The sequence below is a fragment of the Haliaeetus albicilla genome, chromosome Z, assembly GCF_947461875.1.
Source record: "Haliaeetus albicilla chromosome Z, bHalAlb1.1, whole genome shotgun sequence".
Taxonomy (NCBI): Eukaryota; Metazoa; Chordata; class Aves; order Accipitriformes; family Accipitridae; genus Haliaeetus; species Haliaeetus albicilla.
Genome location: NC_091516.1, coordinates 20,002,087 through 20,015,862, shown reverse-complemented (window position 1 = coordinate 20,015,862; position 13,776 = coordinate 20,002,087). Strand labels below are relative to the sequence as shown.

The window sequence follows — 13,776 nt, the reverse complement described above, 5'->3', positions numbered from 1 at the left end:
TACATTGTGTTCTGTATTCTACGTATATTCTTTCTAAATTGTTAGCAGAGTTCTCACCACATTTGAGATACTCCAAATACTCTAGAAGTAAAACACAAAGCTGTCTCCTCTATCTACAAATCTTATTTACAGCTTTCCATACATACACTGCTGTTTATTTTCAGTTTGTGGCACACACTCTAGTGCACTCTGATAAAGCTGATCCTGCTTCATCATCTCCAAGTCCCTGCAGATTTTCATGTACTGTGTGATTAATTACTGTTTTTCTAGGACTCTTGCTCTTTTCAGTTAAAAAAAACAGAAACAAATGTACAAAGAGCTAGTACAACAAGTTGTTCCCTGAGAAGTAGAAACAACCAAGCCCAATTTTCTTTGTATTTATGTGCTGCATCACTTGATTCTACCACCTTTTTCCCATCAGCTCGCTTGGGTCTGTGGTAGGGCATGCAGTGTGACAGGCTCAGTGCAATGAACGGGCTGAGATGAGTGTGCAGACCAGCCTGCTCATCTCCTTCCTTTACCAAACCTCTATGTCCACAGAAGAAAAATTAGAACAGTGTTTGAGACCTGTAGGATACGAGACCTGAATCCTTCTCCAAAATGTATGCTGGCACATAGAGAAGTTGTTTGGAATGCAAGGTGGATCACGCAAGTGTATAAAGCCTCATCTCTTTAAGACAGCAGGGAAAAAAAAATAGCAAACGTGGCAAAAATGATCATAAAAACCTACACTTAAAATCACTTTCTTCTCCATACCTCTGTCTCTAACTACCTAAGTTTCATCACTTAAAAGATTTATATGAACTACAAATGTTTACAAGATAAAGACAAGTACCGAGAATGTCTGCTGAGGTACTAAATCAGCATTTAAAAGATGTGTACTCAAACTGTGTTAGCTGAATAGATTTTTGCATACAGACAACACGTGTTTACTTGTCTAGTAGTGTTTTATTACCTTTAATAATAGGAGCTCACAGTGTCTGTGGCTTATAAATGAGAATTTTCAAGTATCAGTACAGCAACTCAGGAATGTTTCTCATAATCATTTTGTAAGCCAATGCCTAACATATGTACTAATGCAGTTTTGTGACAAATCATGTTAGATTTCAGCCGAGAGCTTGTCATATGTTAATCATAAATAACTGTAATATACAGCTATTGTAATGTATGTAACAAAAAAAAAAAAAAGGGAGAGGCAACTAGAGAGTGACCTTTCTCTTCCCCCCCTCCCTCCCCTCCCCTTCCTGATCTTGATGTGTAGTAACCCAATGTCCACTGGTTCCAGTTGTTAATGGAATGTCCTACTGAGCTAAAAAGCTTAGTGGGATGCCATTTACCAGGGTCGCAAGCAACAATCCAAGGCAGAACAGCCGAGAGGAAAATAATACTGCACACTATTAATAGAGTACTATTTAATACATGAAATTCATGAGACTGAGACATGAAGGAGTATGGCTGGTCCTTTACTTGAAGAGCTATAGCAGAAGTCACTCCGAGTATGGTCGCAGGGAGGTATTCAGATGAACAGAAGGAACATCAACCCATTTCTCCTCCTCCTTTGCTACGTCTTTTGAGTTTTAAACACTCACATCCTGCGCTTCACATCAGACTTGCACTGCTGGTACGTAGCCTCAGTGAGGACACTGAAAGCAGCTGCGTGAGCAGGAAGAACAGGATTTAAACAGTTAACTTTGAAGGACGAGAGAAAGATGTCTGTTCTTATAAAAACTCTGAGGGAATACATGATACTTAATTCCAATGACATAAAAGACCCTTCTTCCTTCCACCATAAAAAATATTAATAGAAGATTCATATCTTCCAAATGTAATTTAATTACTGTCTTAGAGATTGTTCAGTGTTTCACAGGAAACATTTCAAAGCTAATAAAATGTGTAAATGTTTTTCCAATTCAGTGCTGTACTAACCTTAGAGTAACATACTGCTGCAATCTTGGCAAAAATAGAACACTGGTGTAGAATGCTGTGCTTGAATTTTTTATGCATTTTGGGAAAAAAAATCCACTTTAATGAGTAGTTTGTAACAGATGAATTATGCTTTTTGATGTGCTATCTTCTCTTAACAGGGAAGGAATGTTAAAGGTGTATTACCGAACCACATATATACATTTATGTATGCATATATGTACGGTACACTCTTAAGCATAAAATTTATGCTGCTGATAACAAGTGATGGTATGAAGTAGAGCAACAGTAAGTATACAGTGTTTTAATGCTGCTTCATGAATTTAGGTTAATTTCTTCTCTTTTTTTTTTTTGCTTTAGCATCACTACAAAACCTGGCAATCTTATAAATAATATTGATGAGATCTGGTTTTAATACTGCTATAGAAAGAAACACATTTATTCCTAATGCATACTGTGATGCTGACTGAAGAGAAGGAAGAGCTACACAACCCGCTTATGACTCTAACATAATGGAAAGCTAAATGTAGTCCAAAAACTCACAACCACATTGTGATATTGCATGAAAAATATAAAATGCATGGGTTTATTGCTCAATTCTTCAATGTCACGCAAGGATCACAGCATGAAGAGCACTAAAACAGCTAAGTATACTGATAAAACCTAGTGGGACATAACATTAAAACCTGAAATACCTATTTAGTATTGCCATTTCAAAGCAAATATAGCCCTGCAGTCATTTGAGTCAAGAGGGCAAAGGTGAGGATTTAATTCTTGCTTTCTTGAACCACATTTATTACAATACAGATAAAATAGTGTTTTGCAAAGCTTTTCATTTTTGTTGTTTTACTTTGAAGCCACAGTTGCTTGCTGAAAAGTTGGTCTTTTATTGAATAGTTGTTGACAAGATAAAAAGTAGTCATCCATGCTACATTTCATATATTTACCTTTTCATACAAAGTAATTTTTTTACAAAGTCATTAGGTATTTTAAAAGATGCTACTTGGAAAGGACTAGTGCTTCTTTAAGTGTAAGATGACTTGAGGGACCAGTTTTCATGGTATAACTGGCAGCATCAAAAGAAGACAGCAGTTTATAGGACTTGGGGAGAACAAAGTTTACCTTCACTTCAGTCAGCCTTCATGATGGCAGCACTACTTCCCAGGGGATGACAAAACTCATATTATATGACAGAGTAGCCAAATCCCTCTCCTCTGCAGGAAAGTAGCAACAATCTGCAATGAACTTTGCATTGACCACCATGGCTCATTTCAGAATCAGGGGCTACACAGCTTGACCAGGTTGCAGCAAGTCAGCACTAAACTCAGGACAAGAAGCACCAGCCTGGCCAATACTGCTCCTGCAGCTTCATACACGTGGAAGCCAGTAAGCCAGCTTTTGAGGCATGGATATCAATGGGCTCCCGTCACCATAATGACTGACTACCGTTTACTGTGTTTATCCTAACACTTTACCTCCAATTTACACAGGAGGAACTGTGGCATGGAGGACATATGCTCCAGGCTTCTGAAGACAGTTAGAAGCCAAAAGTGAGGTTTCCCAAAGTGCTGTTTTCCAAACTCCTATTGTTTTCATCTGTGTCCTACACACTGCTCCTTCTTTGCAGAGGATTAGATAGGATGGGGTATGAAAAGCAGGGACCTTTTTTTAGCCCCGCAGCACGTCACTGACTGCGCCAAGCAACATGTGGTGTCACTCAGCATGAAATCTGACTATTCTTCAGGAAGAAAATTAGGGACTTGCCATATACAAGCATGACTGAATGAGCAAATACTGCTTTGTAACACACCCGGTAGCACTGGCAGATCGGTAACCCCGGTGATTTAACAGGCTGGGTGCAAACCCGGACAAGAAGTTACGCATGTGAACTCGGGTGAATTTCACTCGTCCAGGAACGCTCGGTCGTGGGGGGTGGGGGAAGACAACGGGCCGCGTTACTCGCCACAGGCCGGCGCCCGCAGCCCTGCGGCCCGGCTTCCGCCCCACTCGTGTACCCCCCCGGTCCGCCTCCCCCCCCCCGGCTTGGTGTGGCCGTGGGCGCCCTCCACGCGCAGCCGGGCGGGAGGCGGCCCCCTGGGCCGGCACGGAGTGACGTAACCCTCCTCCCCTCCCCCACCGCCCGGCCGCGCGCGGGTGTGCGCGTGAGGCTGTCCCCGCGCAGCGGATGGCTCCCATCCTCGGTCAGCCGGCGGTCCGGGCTGGGGCAGGCGCTGCCGGGCTCATCTCCCCATTGCTCCTCCGCTCACTCCTCGCCCACCCACCCGCGCACGCACGCACGCACGCACACACAGACACGCGCGCGCGCGCGGGCGCGCCCACAGGTACAGCGCTCGGCAACAAGGTTTTCCCTAACACTTGGGGCCGTATAGGTCCTGTGATCCACATACCGTAAAAGGATTAAAACCAAACCAAACCCAAACAAAAAAAACCCCAAACCCCCAAACAAACCAGCAACCAACAAACCCAAATCGCACAACAACAAACCCACGGGCGAGCGCCGTTTCCACCAGTGTACCCACGGCGTCCCCGTTCTACCCCGGAGGAGCGAGGCGGGCTGGAGAGAGGGTTGCTCGTGCTTCTGCTCTCGGGGACGGTTTGTGGGGATTTCTCCCGTGTCTCTGTCATCCCCACTCCGCCCGCCCCGTTGCCTCTTCCCTCGCTTTTGTTTGCACTGCACTTTTTCTGGAGGGGGGCGGGGGGGGCGGGAGAGTAGGGGGGAGCCCGGGTGCGTGACCTCGCTGCTATTTGTAGCGAAAGAATCGGCTAAAAGAGACCAACGAAGAAAAGGAAGGGGAACAAAAAAAAAAAAAAAAAAAAAAGAGCGAAGGGGGGAGGAAGAAGGAAAGAGAGGGAGGAGGAGGAGGAGGAGGAGGAGGAGGAGGAGGAGGAGGAGGAGGAGGAGGAGGAGGGGAAACGGAGCAGCAGCTCGGGAACAGAGAGCGCGCCCGGGAGCGGGAGCAGCAGCAGCAGCCGCCGCCGCAGCAAGGAGAAGAAGAAAAGAAGAGCAGGACAGAGCAGAGCGGAGGAGAGGTGGCGCTGGCAGGAGGAGGCAGGCGGGGACGTGGCTCTTCTGGATGCTGGATTTTCGGACTCTCGTTGACTCTCTCCCGCTCCCCGGCGCCGGACTGTGAGAGACACGCACCAGCGCCAGGCAGCAGCGGCGGGGGGCTCCGCTCGTAGCTGCTGCTGCTGCTGCTGCTGTTGCTGCTGCTGCGGGGCTTGGATTAAATTGGCCGCCCCGGAGACGAGCGGGAGCAGCGGGAGGAGGTGGCGGCGGCGGGCGGGCAGGCGGCGGCGGCTGCTGCTGGGACCGGGGGAGCCAGCATGACCAGGTAACTGCCCCGCTCCTGACCCATTCCGCCCCCCCCCCCGGCCGCCGCTCCGTCTTTGCCGCCTCTTTCGGCGCGTTTGTGCGTGTGAGCGCCCGTAAAAATGTGTGTGTGTGCGTGCGTGCGTGCGTGCGTGCAGCCCGGTATACATGTGCCTCGCACACAAGTCTCCCCCTGGCTGCCCCGGGGCTCCCCCCCGGCCGCTGCCCTCCCCTCTCTGCCAGGTCTCAGCCTGGCGGCGAGGCCTGCGCGAGGAGCGAGGGGAGCTGCGGTGCGCGGACGGGGGATGGGGCAGGCTGAGGGCGAGTGATGGATCGGAGTCGACGTTTCCACTGAATGCCACTGTACACGGGCGGGGGGGAGGGGGGCTACACTAATTACACATTGGCTGTTTGCTTTGGCGAGCGAATTATTAATATTAATTATTTTGTTTATTCTGACTGTTAGGGAGAAGGGGGGAGGTAGCAGGGCTGAGAGGCGAGGCGCCTGCGGCTGGAGGGGGCTGTGGGGGCGAGCGGCCGGTAGGGACCCCCGCCGCCGGTCCGAGGAGGGCTCCCTCCTCCTCTTCCTTCTCCTCCTCCTCATCCTTCTCCTCCTTCTCCTCCTTCTTCTGTTCCTCCTCCTCCTCCTCTCTCTCGGCGGAGCGGGGAGGCACGGAGATGCGAAGCTTTTCACAGGTTAGGCGTTTAATTTCTTTGTTTACTCTCCCGAAACCGCTTGAAAGGAAGCACATCGGGCTGGAAACTCCGTTTTTCGAGTGCGTACAAAGGGGCTCTTGAATTTGTTCAGCAAACTTAGCAGCTCCCTCTGCGCCGTCTGCCCGTGCGAGCAGGCACTCCTCACTGCTGCAACCGGGCTCTCCCAGGCTGGCAAATAAAACAGTTGTTTTCTTCCACCGAAATCCGTATTTTGCCTGTTTTCTATCCCCTCACTCCCCGACAGAACTGAATTATTTCCTTTTTAAGCGATTACCAGTCACCCTTGCATGTATGGCTTTTGAATGTCTGCTGCTCCTTGTTACCTCTCCAGACTGCTGTCATGCGTATTTATTTTTTTTTTTTTTTGCCTGGCCTTTATGCAGTTACTGCCTCGTGGAGGGATGGCAGCTTCTTTACCATGCTTACCATCTCCATATTCTCGGTTTTGACTTACACAGAAGAGTCATTTTATTTATGCAGAATAGTTAGGGTTTTATGTGTTCCTTCACTTGCCGCCTGAGACGGCGTTGCGTTGGAGATGAGTCTGTAGATGCTAATCTGCTTTGGAGTTTCCTGTTTGCAGACATGAGTATTTTTGGTGAAGCCTGTATTCTCTTAAATTTAGGATTAATGTGGGAAGTTATGATTGTCTTCTCAGCCTTAAGGAGATCGCTCCCAACATGTCTTTTTTTCAGGCACAAGCAACTTCTCTAGTATCGGGACATTTATCGGGAATTTTGATGCAGAGATGGAAAAATGTGTATGTACCATGTATTTCCTTCCTCTGGTATCTGCTAGTGGTTTATAATGTTATAATGGTCAGTATTTTCTTTTCTTGCTGTAAAAGTGTATAGTAAATGACATAATTTTCTCCTGGGCTAGGAGCGCACAAAGCTCCTACAATTCTTTTTATTGAACAGAGCAACTCTGAAGAAATAAGACTCTCCCCTCTCCTAAACACAATCATATGTACTTGTACCTTACTTTAGATGGCAATATTTTTATAGGTTCTTTAAATTCTGTCTCATGAGATCTGCTATTACTGCTTTTTTTATGTGTGAAATTGACAAACTGGTCAGTTTAATAAATTCAGCTATGAAATTTTGACCAGTCAAAATTGCTAAAAGCTGGAAATATACTGGCATGGGATTTTCAAGGCACTGAGTGTTACATAGAAAAGAAGAAGGATTTAATGAGACACTTTTTACAGGAGTAGCTTTCCAATTTTAGTTTTGTCACTTGTGGTAATATGGTGGAGTATATTTAGATTTCTCTCAATGCAGAAATGATGTATAGCTTTTCTGTATCCACTTAAAGCACTGAAAGCTTTGCCTAAGTAGAAGACTTCTACTCTAAGAAAGCACTAAGAAATTTGTCATGGTTTGTGTGTGCTATGGCAAGCTGTCAGGAATGGTGTGTGGAAAGGAAAACGGTATCTCAGTATTTCTGCATTTCAGGAATGGATCTTAGGACCTGCTTTTAGACCCATCAGTCGTACTACTTTTAAAATGAGCGCTGAAGAATAATATGAATTAAGCATTCTGCTGTGACGGTTATGTAACTCAAACACCAGCACTGTCAGCGAACTCAACGAGTGATAGTAAATCGGTGCTTAATCTTAGGAGAGGGTTTGCAAGAACAGACTTGGGTGTGTGTGAAAGAATGAAATAACTGGTGATTTAAGTTTAGTCAGCAATTCACCTTTCATTTTTAAGATTGCCCTCCATTCTTACATTTGAATAATGCAGGGACCAAAACTACACAAGCTGAGGAGTAGGAATCCCCCTTCGTTTGCTGCTGTGTGTGCCGAGCCACTAGGGGCCTGTATAAACTGCTTTCATACAGCAAATACCAGTACATGGCATATGCTCACTCTTTCACCATACATTTTTTACACAGGTGCCTAATGTCAAAAGCAAAGTTGCCAGTTACTTATTCCTTACGAGTAAATGAGACTTCTTTTACTTAGGAGACACATACAAATTACATATTATTTGCTGGTTTTTTTACCCTGTTTCATCCATTTCCCCCAGTCCTGTGTGGTGTCCAACATAGTTCTTTCCTCGCTGCTCTCCTGACTGCTATGGCAGTTGGGGATGAACGTCGACTCGGGAGGTGCAAATTTTAGGCACAGTCAGATTTGAGTGTCTCCCCGCATTTCGTATTTTCTGTAAGCTGAGAAAATCAGATTTGTTGCCTGTGTGTTTCTTCTATTAGATTAGTAATGGTTCTCTTCCATGCAAGTGTAGGGTTAAAAGATAAACTAAACAGGATTACTTCAAGGCAGGAACAGACACAGATTGATGGTGTATTTAAACTAGCTTTGTAAGTGTTATGTAAGTTTGAGAGTGTGGCAGCTCCAAGGCTTTGGCTGGAGTGTAGTCAGCATTTATGGGACCTGGGCTGAAGATGCACTATACATTTTTGAGTGTCAGTTTCAGAAATTTAATATCCACCAGCCGTAGCATTCTTGATAGACAGTAAGCAGTAAGGTCAAGTATACTTACACTATTCCATTGTTGATTTTCAGTTTTTCAAATTGACAAGGCAGACAATTTGTAAAAAGAGCACAGCTGAAATATTTGCATATTGGATTTCCTTCAAAATGAACTTCCGTTACTAAGCTCTTTGAAAATTCTCATTTAAAAGGATTTTCAAGCTGAATCACAGTAAGGTCCTACAATCAAAATGCAGTTTCCTGTGGTATGTTAATTTTTTAATAAGCTGTCTTTAAAACAGCGCAGTTTTGTATATCATGGTGTTGGGCCAGTTACAGCAAGAGGCTTTTTGTCATATTACGGAAAACAGTTGTGCAAATATTGACCAAGTTTAATTTTCTAAAACGTGCTTTTGTTCATTTAGGAAAAGTCATGATGAAATGTAATGAAATGCACTTTAAAGGTCTTTGCAAATTATAGACGTCTGTTCAAAACTGTAAGTCTTACTGAATGTCAGTAAACCAAGGCGGTGTCCCCGACATGCAGAGAGGATAGGCACTTCATTTGCACTTCGGTTATCGAGAGGAGTAATACAGTACAGGTCTATAAATCATTGTTTTATTTTTGTATAAGATCATGGCAATTTTTAACATTTTGTTCTTTAACAAGTTGAGAAAAAGGTGTAGATATTTGCTGATTTAAGTTCAAAGAGTCACATAATGCTGTCTATTGTAATAGGAGCTTGCTTACAATGTAATTCTATTTAAAAACAGTTGGCGTAGCACAGTCAACACAATATTTTCATGAAAACTCTCTATTTCACATACTCTGTGAGTGTTTACTTTATTTGCTTAATCCTTGTTTTCTTTGGAAAAGGCCTTAAATGAAGCTAATTAATGGATGTATGCTGGCAACTTGGCAGCCTAAAGCAAGAATCCGTGTTTAAAAATACTCCTTCATATACTATCAGTGATTTACCAAGTAGGAGCAAAGAGGAAGCATTACTTCTCATGGTGATTTACTATGGCGAAAGCTGCAGTACAACTGGAGAAATGTGATGATGTAGAAAAAGATTGCATGAGAGTGCTTTGCCTGTAAATTCCTTTCCAACAAGCCTCACTTCACTTGTTGTTTAAGCTGCCATCCGTTGATAGAACCGTATGTCTACTATTGCACAATTTTAACTTACATTTCATAAGCTCAGATGGCTTTTGGTTGGTGATTGATAATATTTATTAAAACACTGCATGTTCATGTCTTACTTACAGGAAGTGGGTAGATAAAATGCTGGGAAAATAGATACAAAATAATACAAATGGTTTGCAAAAATTTAGGTTAAATTGAATAAATAGTTATGGAAATACTGAAAGCATTGCTTTTTTAAAACATGATTGTTATTCAGGTTCTTTAAATTCATTCATAAAAAGAGACAATTCATACTAAATACTGTTTTTATCAGCTTTTTTTAAACTACATCAGCAGTTACATGTAGTCTGTACTTCCCTAAGATAGTAAGACTTACAGCTTTACGTGTATTATGCTTACATGCTGTGACAGCCTTCTCCATAAGCTTAGTAGCACAGTAACAAAAAAAAAAAAAGAAAAAAAAAAAAGGAAAGGTGATTGATCTTGCAGCAGTGTTCCAAAACAGAAAGAGATTTTTGCAAAAATCAACTCCTGTGTTTATACTTGTGTGTCTGGTATCTGCTGGGGATTATGTGTGTTCTTTCTAATACAAAGAATGTGCAAAAAACTTTCTCCTTCTCAGCCAACTGAAAATGATGGCATTTTAGGCACTTTGATTTATTATACCGGAGGACATGTCCTAATACACTGTCATGCCCTGTGCTGTGCTTCTTCGTAGTTAAGCATAGTGGAGTTATTTGAGTTTTTCAGTAATCTTCCAATTATTGGAGTCGCTCCACTGGTACACAAATTAATTTGTTGTTTGCAGACAATCAAAATGGATGTCCTGGTTACTGCCAGCCGAACTGCTCACATATTGTTGTAGTCAGATAATGCATACTTTTCCCCCTGGCAGTATATCAGATGTGGTATATGGAGTAACGCATGCAAGTGTATTGCTCTTTCTTTTAGTTTTTAGTGTTCTGGAAATTATGTATCTGAAGTCAGTGTTCAGTAAGTGGTGTGTAAAATCTGGCTTTTTAGACGTCAGAATCGGCTGATTTTCATGAAGAATATAGTCAGTGCCAACCTGACTGAAACAAATGTGGCTTTGGTCCTAAATTTGTAAATAGGTGTACATTTCTCTTGCAAATTTGCCCGATTGCATTTAGATTTCAGTGTCTCTCCTTGGCTTATTCACCGGTTTTACCCAAAAGTCTGGCTTTTTGTTACTTGCTTTGACTCACTGAGAGGAAATTCAAATACATTCTGGTAACAATGTCATGGGCTTTCTGACCTTTAGAAAATAATTGTTTGCTAAGTTTGAACTCAGTAATTCTGCTTGCTTTACAATGCTGATTGAATTAAAAAATTCTTAACTGCATTTTTGAACTGTCTGTAGGCTGTATTCGTTAACAAAGCTTTCCCAAAGAAAGCTGAAATTTGTGTACGAGGGATAAAGAGACTACCATTTCTACTATTTTCCTGTTCTTCACTCTTTTTCTCTTTTTTTCCTTTTTTCTTACTCTCTTCCCTCTTCTCTTCTCTTCTCTTCTCTTCTCTTCTCTTCTCTCTTCTCTTCTCTTCTCTTCTCTTCTCTCTTCTCTTCTCTTCTCTTCTCTTCTCTTCTCTTCTCTCTTTTCTTCACATTTGCGCATGCTTTTGTAAAAGTGAACAATGCTTTTTACTTTATTTTTCTGAAAAAAAAAAGATAAAATTGATGTTATTAAAGTTCACAAAGATATGTAGGGATATTCTGTACTCTATACCTTTCTTTCATCTGCTCTATGACACAGAAGGGTGTTTATGAGACAGATGTGTGTCATGATTTCTAGCATAGCAACATGATTAATTTATCTGTGTTCACCTGCATAATTAAACTTCGGTGAATCACACTTTTAATTTTCTTTTCTTTTTACTTTTCTTAAAGGAAGGGGCTTTCTCCCTCTGTGGAATTTACTGTAGACAGGGAGGTCTTTTTTTAAAAGTCAGATTATAAATATAGGACCAGAGATTTCCTGCCTAGGTTTTCAGTGCTGTGAACTTCAGGAGCATCATTTATTTACCTCTTATGCCACATTTTATTAAAATCCTCTTTACAGGTGTACTCTGTATTAATACTTGTAGGAATTTGACTATTTTTTATTAATAAGCAAACAGCTATATTTTGCATGTAAGAAGCAGCATATTTTTTTAAAAAAATGGTCTCTGGTTACTAGATTAGAATTTTGTCTGCCTATGTGTAGATAAAAGTCATGAATTTGGTGTGAAGTACACGCAATGAGAGATTTCTAAAACACTAGTCGGAAAGTAGGACAGGAAGTTTTATTTATTTATTTATGTTTGTTTGGGATGATAATGTATCTTAGAAAGCTGCTTAACTGCTGCCCAGTGCAGCTGTCCTTCCCTGAAAGATTAGGTTTCAGGAGCAATGATGGATGTTGAATGCCTGTAGCCAGTTGTGGGGTTTGCTCTGAGGTCAGTGGTACTGATGGAGGATAGGAATTTACAGCCTTATGTCTCTACACCAACATAACCAGTAGCATTTTTCAAGACAAAAATCGAACAAATTGGTACGTTCAATGCTGAGCTTGTATTGCAGCGTAGTTCAGAAAGCTATTCATACTAGTGAGAAAGGGTGAGTATATTTGGGAATACTAAGGACAAATTTAGTCATGAGTATGCCCTTTTGTTTCACAGAAACACCCAGAAATAGCTATAAAAAGACTTTATTTAGAACTTCCTAATGTTAATAAAATTTGAATTTACACTGTTGACTTTTTATTTTGATTTTTTCATATACACCTAAACTTTTTAAGAGCTTACTGAGCACGAACGTACTCTCCTTTTTCACCTAAAAATAGGATGTGGGTTTTTTTCACGGAAAAAACATATGTTAGTGGTTTTCAGCAAGCTTAACCAAGGCAGAGTTGATATTCATCAGTGATGAAAGGGTAGATATTCATCAGGTAGAAAAGATAAATGGTATTTGGTGTTAGGTTGTTTAGTTTGTGTATCACAATGTATATTGCTGGTAAAGATGGATAGTCTGGATAGCTCTGAAGTGTGCTTTCAGAAGTGTTTGTTAAGATCAGACTTTCAGACTTTATTTATGGACTATCTACCTTCTCTGAGCTGTTGAAGTTTGCTCCTGATATACAGTGATGTGTTTAACTTTTAAAAAGTGAAGCTTGGTAGAGGAAGGTGCCCAAGAAAACATGCTGCTTTATTGTTAAGCTTGCAACCCTTTTTTGAGTTGTGTGTATTAATTTGTACCTTAATGGTATAGGTGGATTTTTCTATCAAGCCTTAGAAGAGCTGTCCTAATAGGCTCAAAACCCTCAGTGGTCGGTGAGAAAGATTTCCTTTGACAGCAGCATTGTTTGAATCAGATCCATACTGCCTTTGTGTCTTTGCTTAAATGATAGCAGTTTCTACCTCGGGTAATCCTAGCAGTTGTTAAATTCAAATATAGAGAAGAAAGCTAAATAAAACTTCTGATGAATTGATTTATAGTATCTCATAAATTAGGGAGTAAGAAGCATTTTGGTAAAGAGAAATACGTATCCAGCAAGAATCACTTTAGAACAGTTTTGCATCAAGGAAATGGCATTTTGCCAAATGCCTATGTATTCTACTTATTGGCAGCATGCCATCAACTTTATTTGGAAAACTGTCTTTGCTTAAGTGATAAATATTCACTATTTACCAATTCATTTTACTATAAATAACAGATGGATTCTGTGATTTTTTTTTTAACCTGTTTCATGAAGAATAGAGTTTTGCAAATTATCGTTAAATGTATCAATGACCTGTTCTTGATTAGCAGAATTTTCCAAACAGCAAAATTGTTTTGCTTACCGTGCTTGATGATTTGGATATTTTTGGATATTATTTTTGCTTGACATGAAAAGCCTTGAATTTTTCTATTGTACATGGCATGTGAAAGAAAAAGTGTAACATTAACTTAAATATTTGTCTAAGTTGAGATTAATGATACTGTAATGCATTTTTTTTTGTTAAGAAGTGGATAATCAGTGTACATTTTTGTTGTCACTAAGTCAAATATGTACAATTTACACCTGTTTGCCATTTAACATTTTCAAAATCTGCCTTAAATAGTCATGTGAAATTTCAGCATACTGACTAGATGAAAATTTTACTTATATCAAGGGCAGTAGGTAATGAAGAGAGCATTGTACTTTCTAATGCTAACAGGTGGCAGTGAACGCCTGCAGGAGC

The 13,776-nt window shown here is 41.5% G+C and overlaps 1 protein-coding gene and 1 long non-coding RNA gene across 24 annotated transcripts in view; one reads left to right on the top strand and one right to left on the bottom strand.

The window, feature by feature from the left end:
* Positions 1 to 13,776, top strand: part of PTPRD (protein tyrosine phosphatase receptor type D) — a 1,298,969-nt gene that overhangs the window by 917,044 nt on the left and 368,149 nt on the right. Inside the window, exon 1 of one of the 23 annotated variants that reach the window (XM_069776166.1) lies at positions 4,858 to 5,276. The exons of 21 other annotated variants lie outside the window; for them this stretch is intronic. The gene's annotated coding sequence lies outside the window, so the exon portion shown is untranslated. Of the gene's footprint in view, positions 1 to 4,857; positions 5,277 to 5,917; positions 5,951 to 13,776 lie in introns of those variants that run through there. One more of the 23 variants, XM_069776167.1, reaches the window with a different exon arrangement.
* LOC138683788 (uncharacterized) lies at positions 929 to 4,720 on the bottom strand. Its single transcript, XR_011323227.1, has 2 exons — positions 4,429 to 4,720; positions 929 to 1,653 (listed from the first exon to the last, which is right to left on the bottom strand). It is a non-coding gene; the product is annotated as an uncharacterized lncRNA (long non-coding RNA).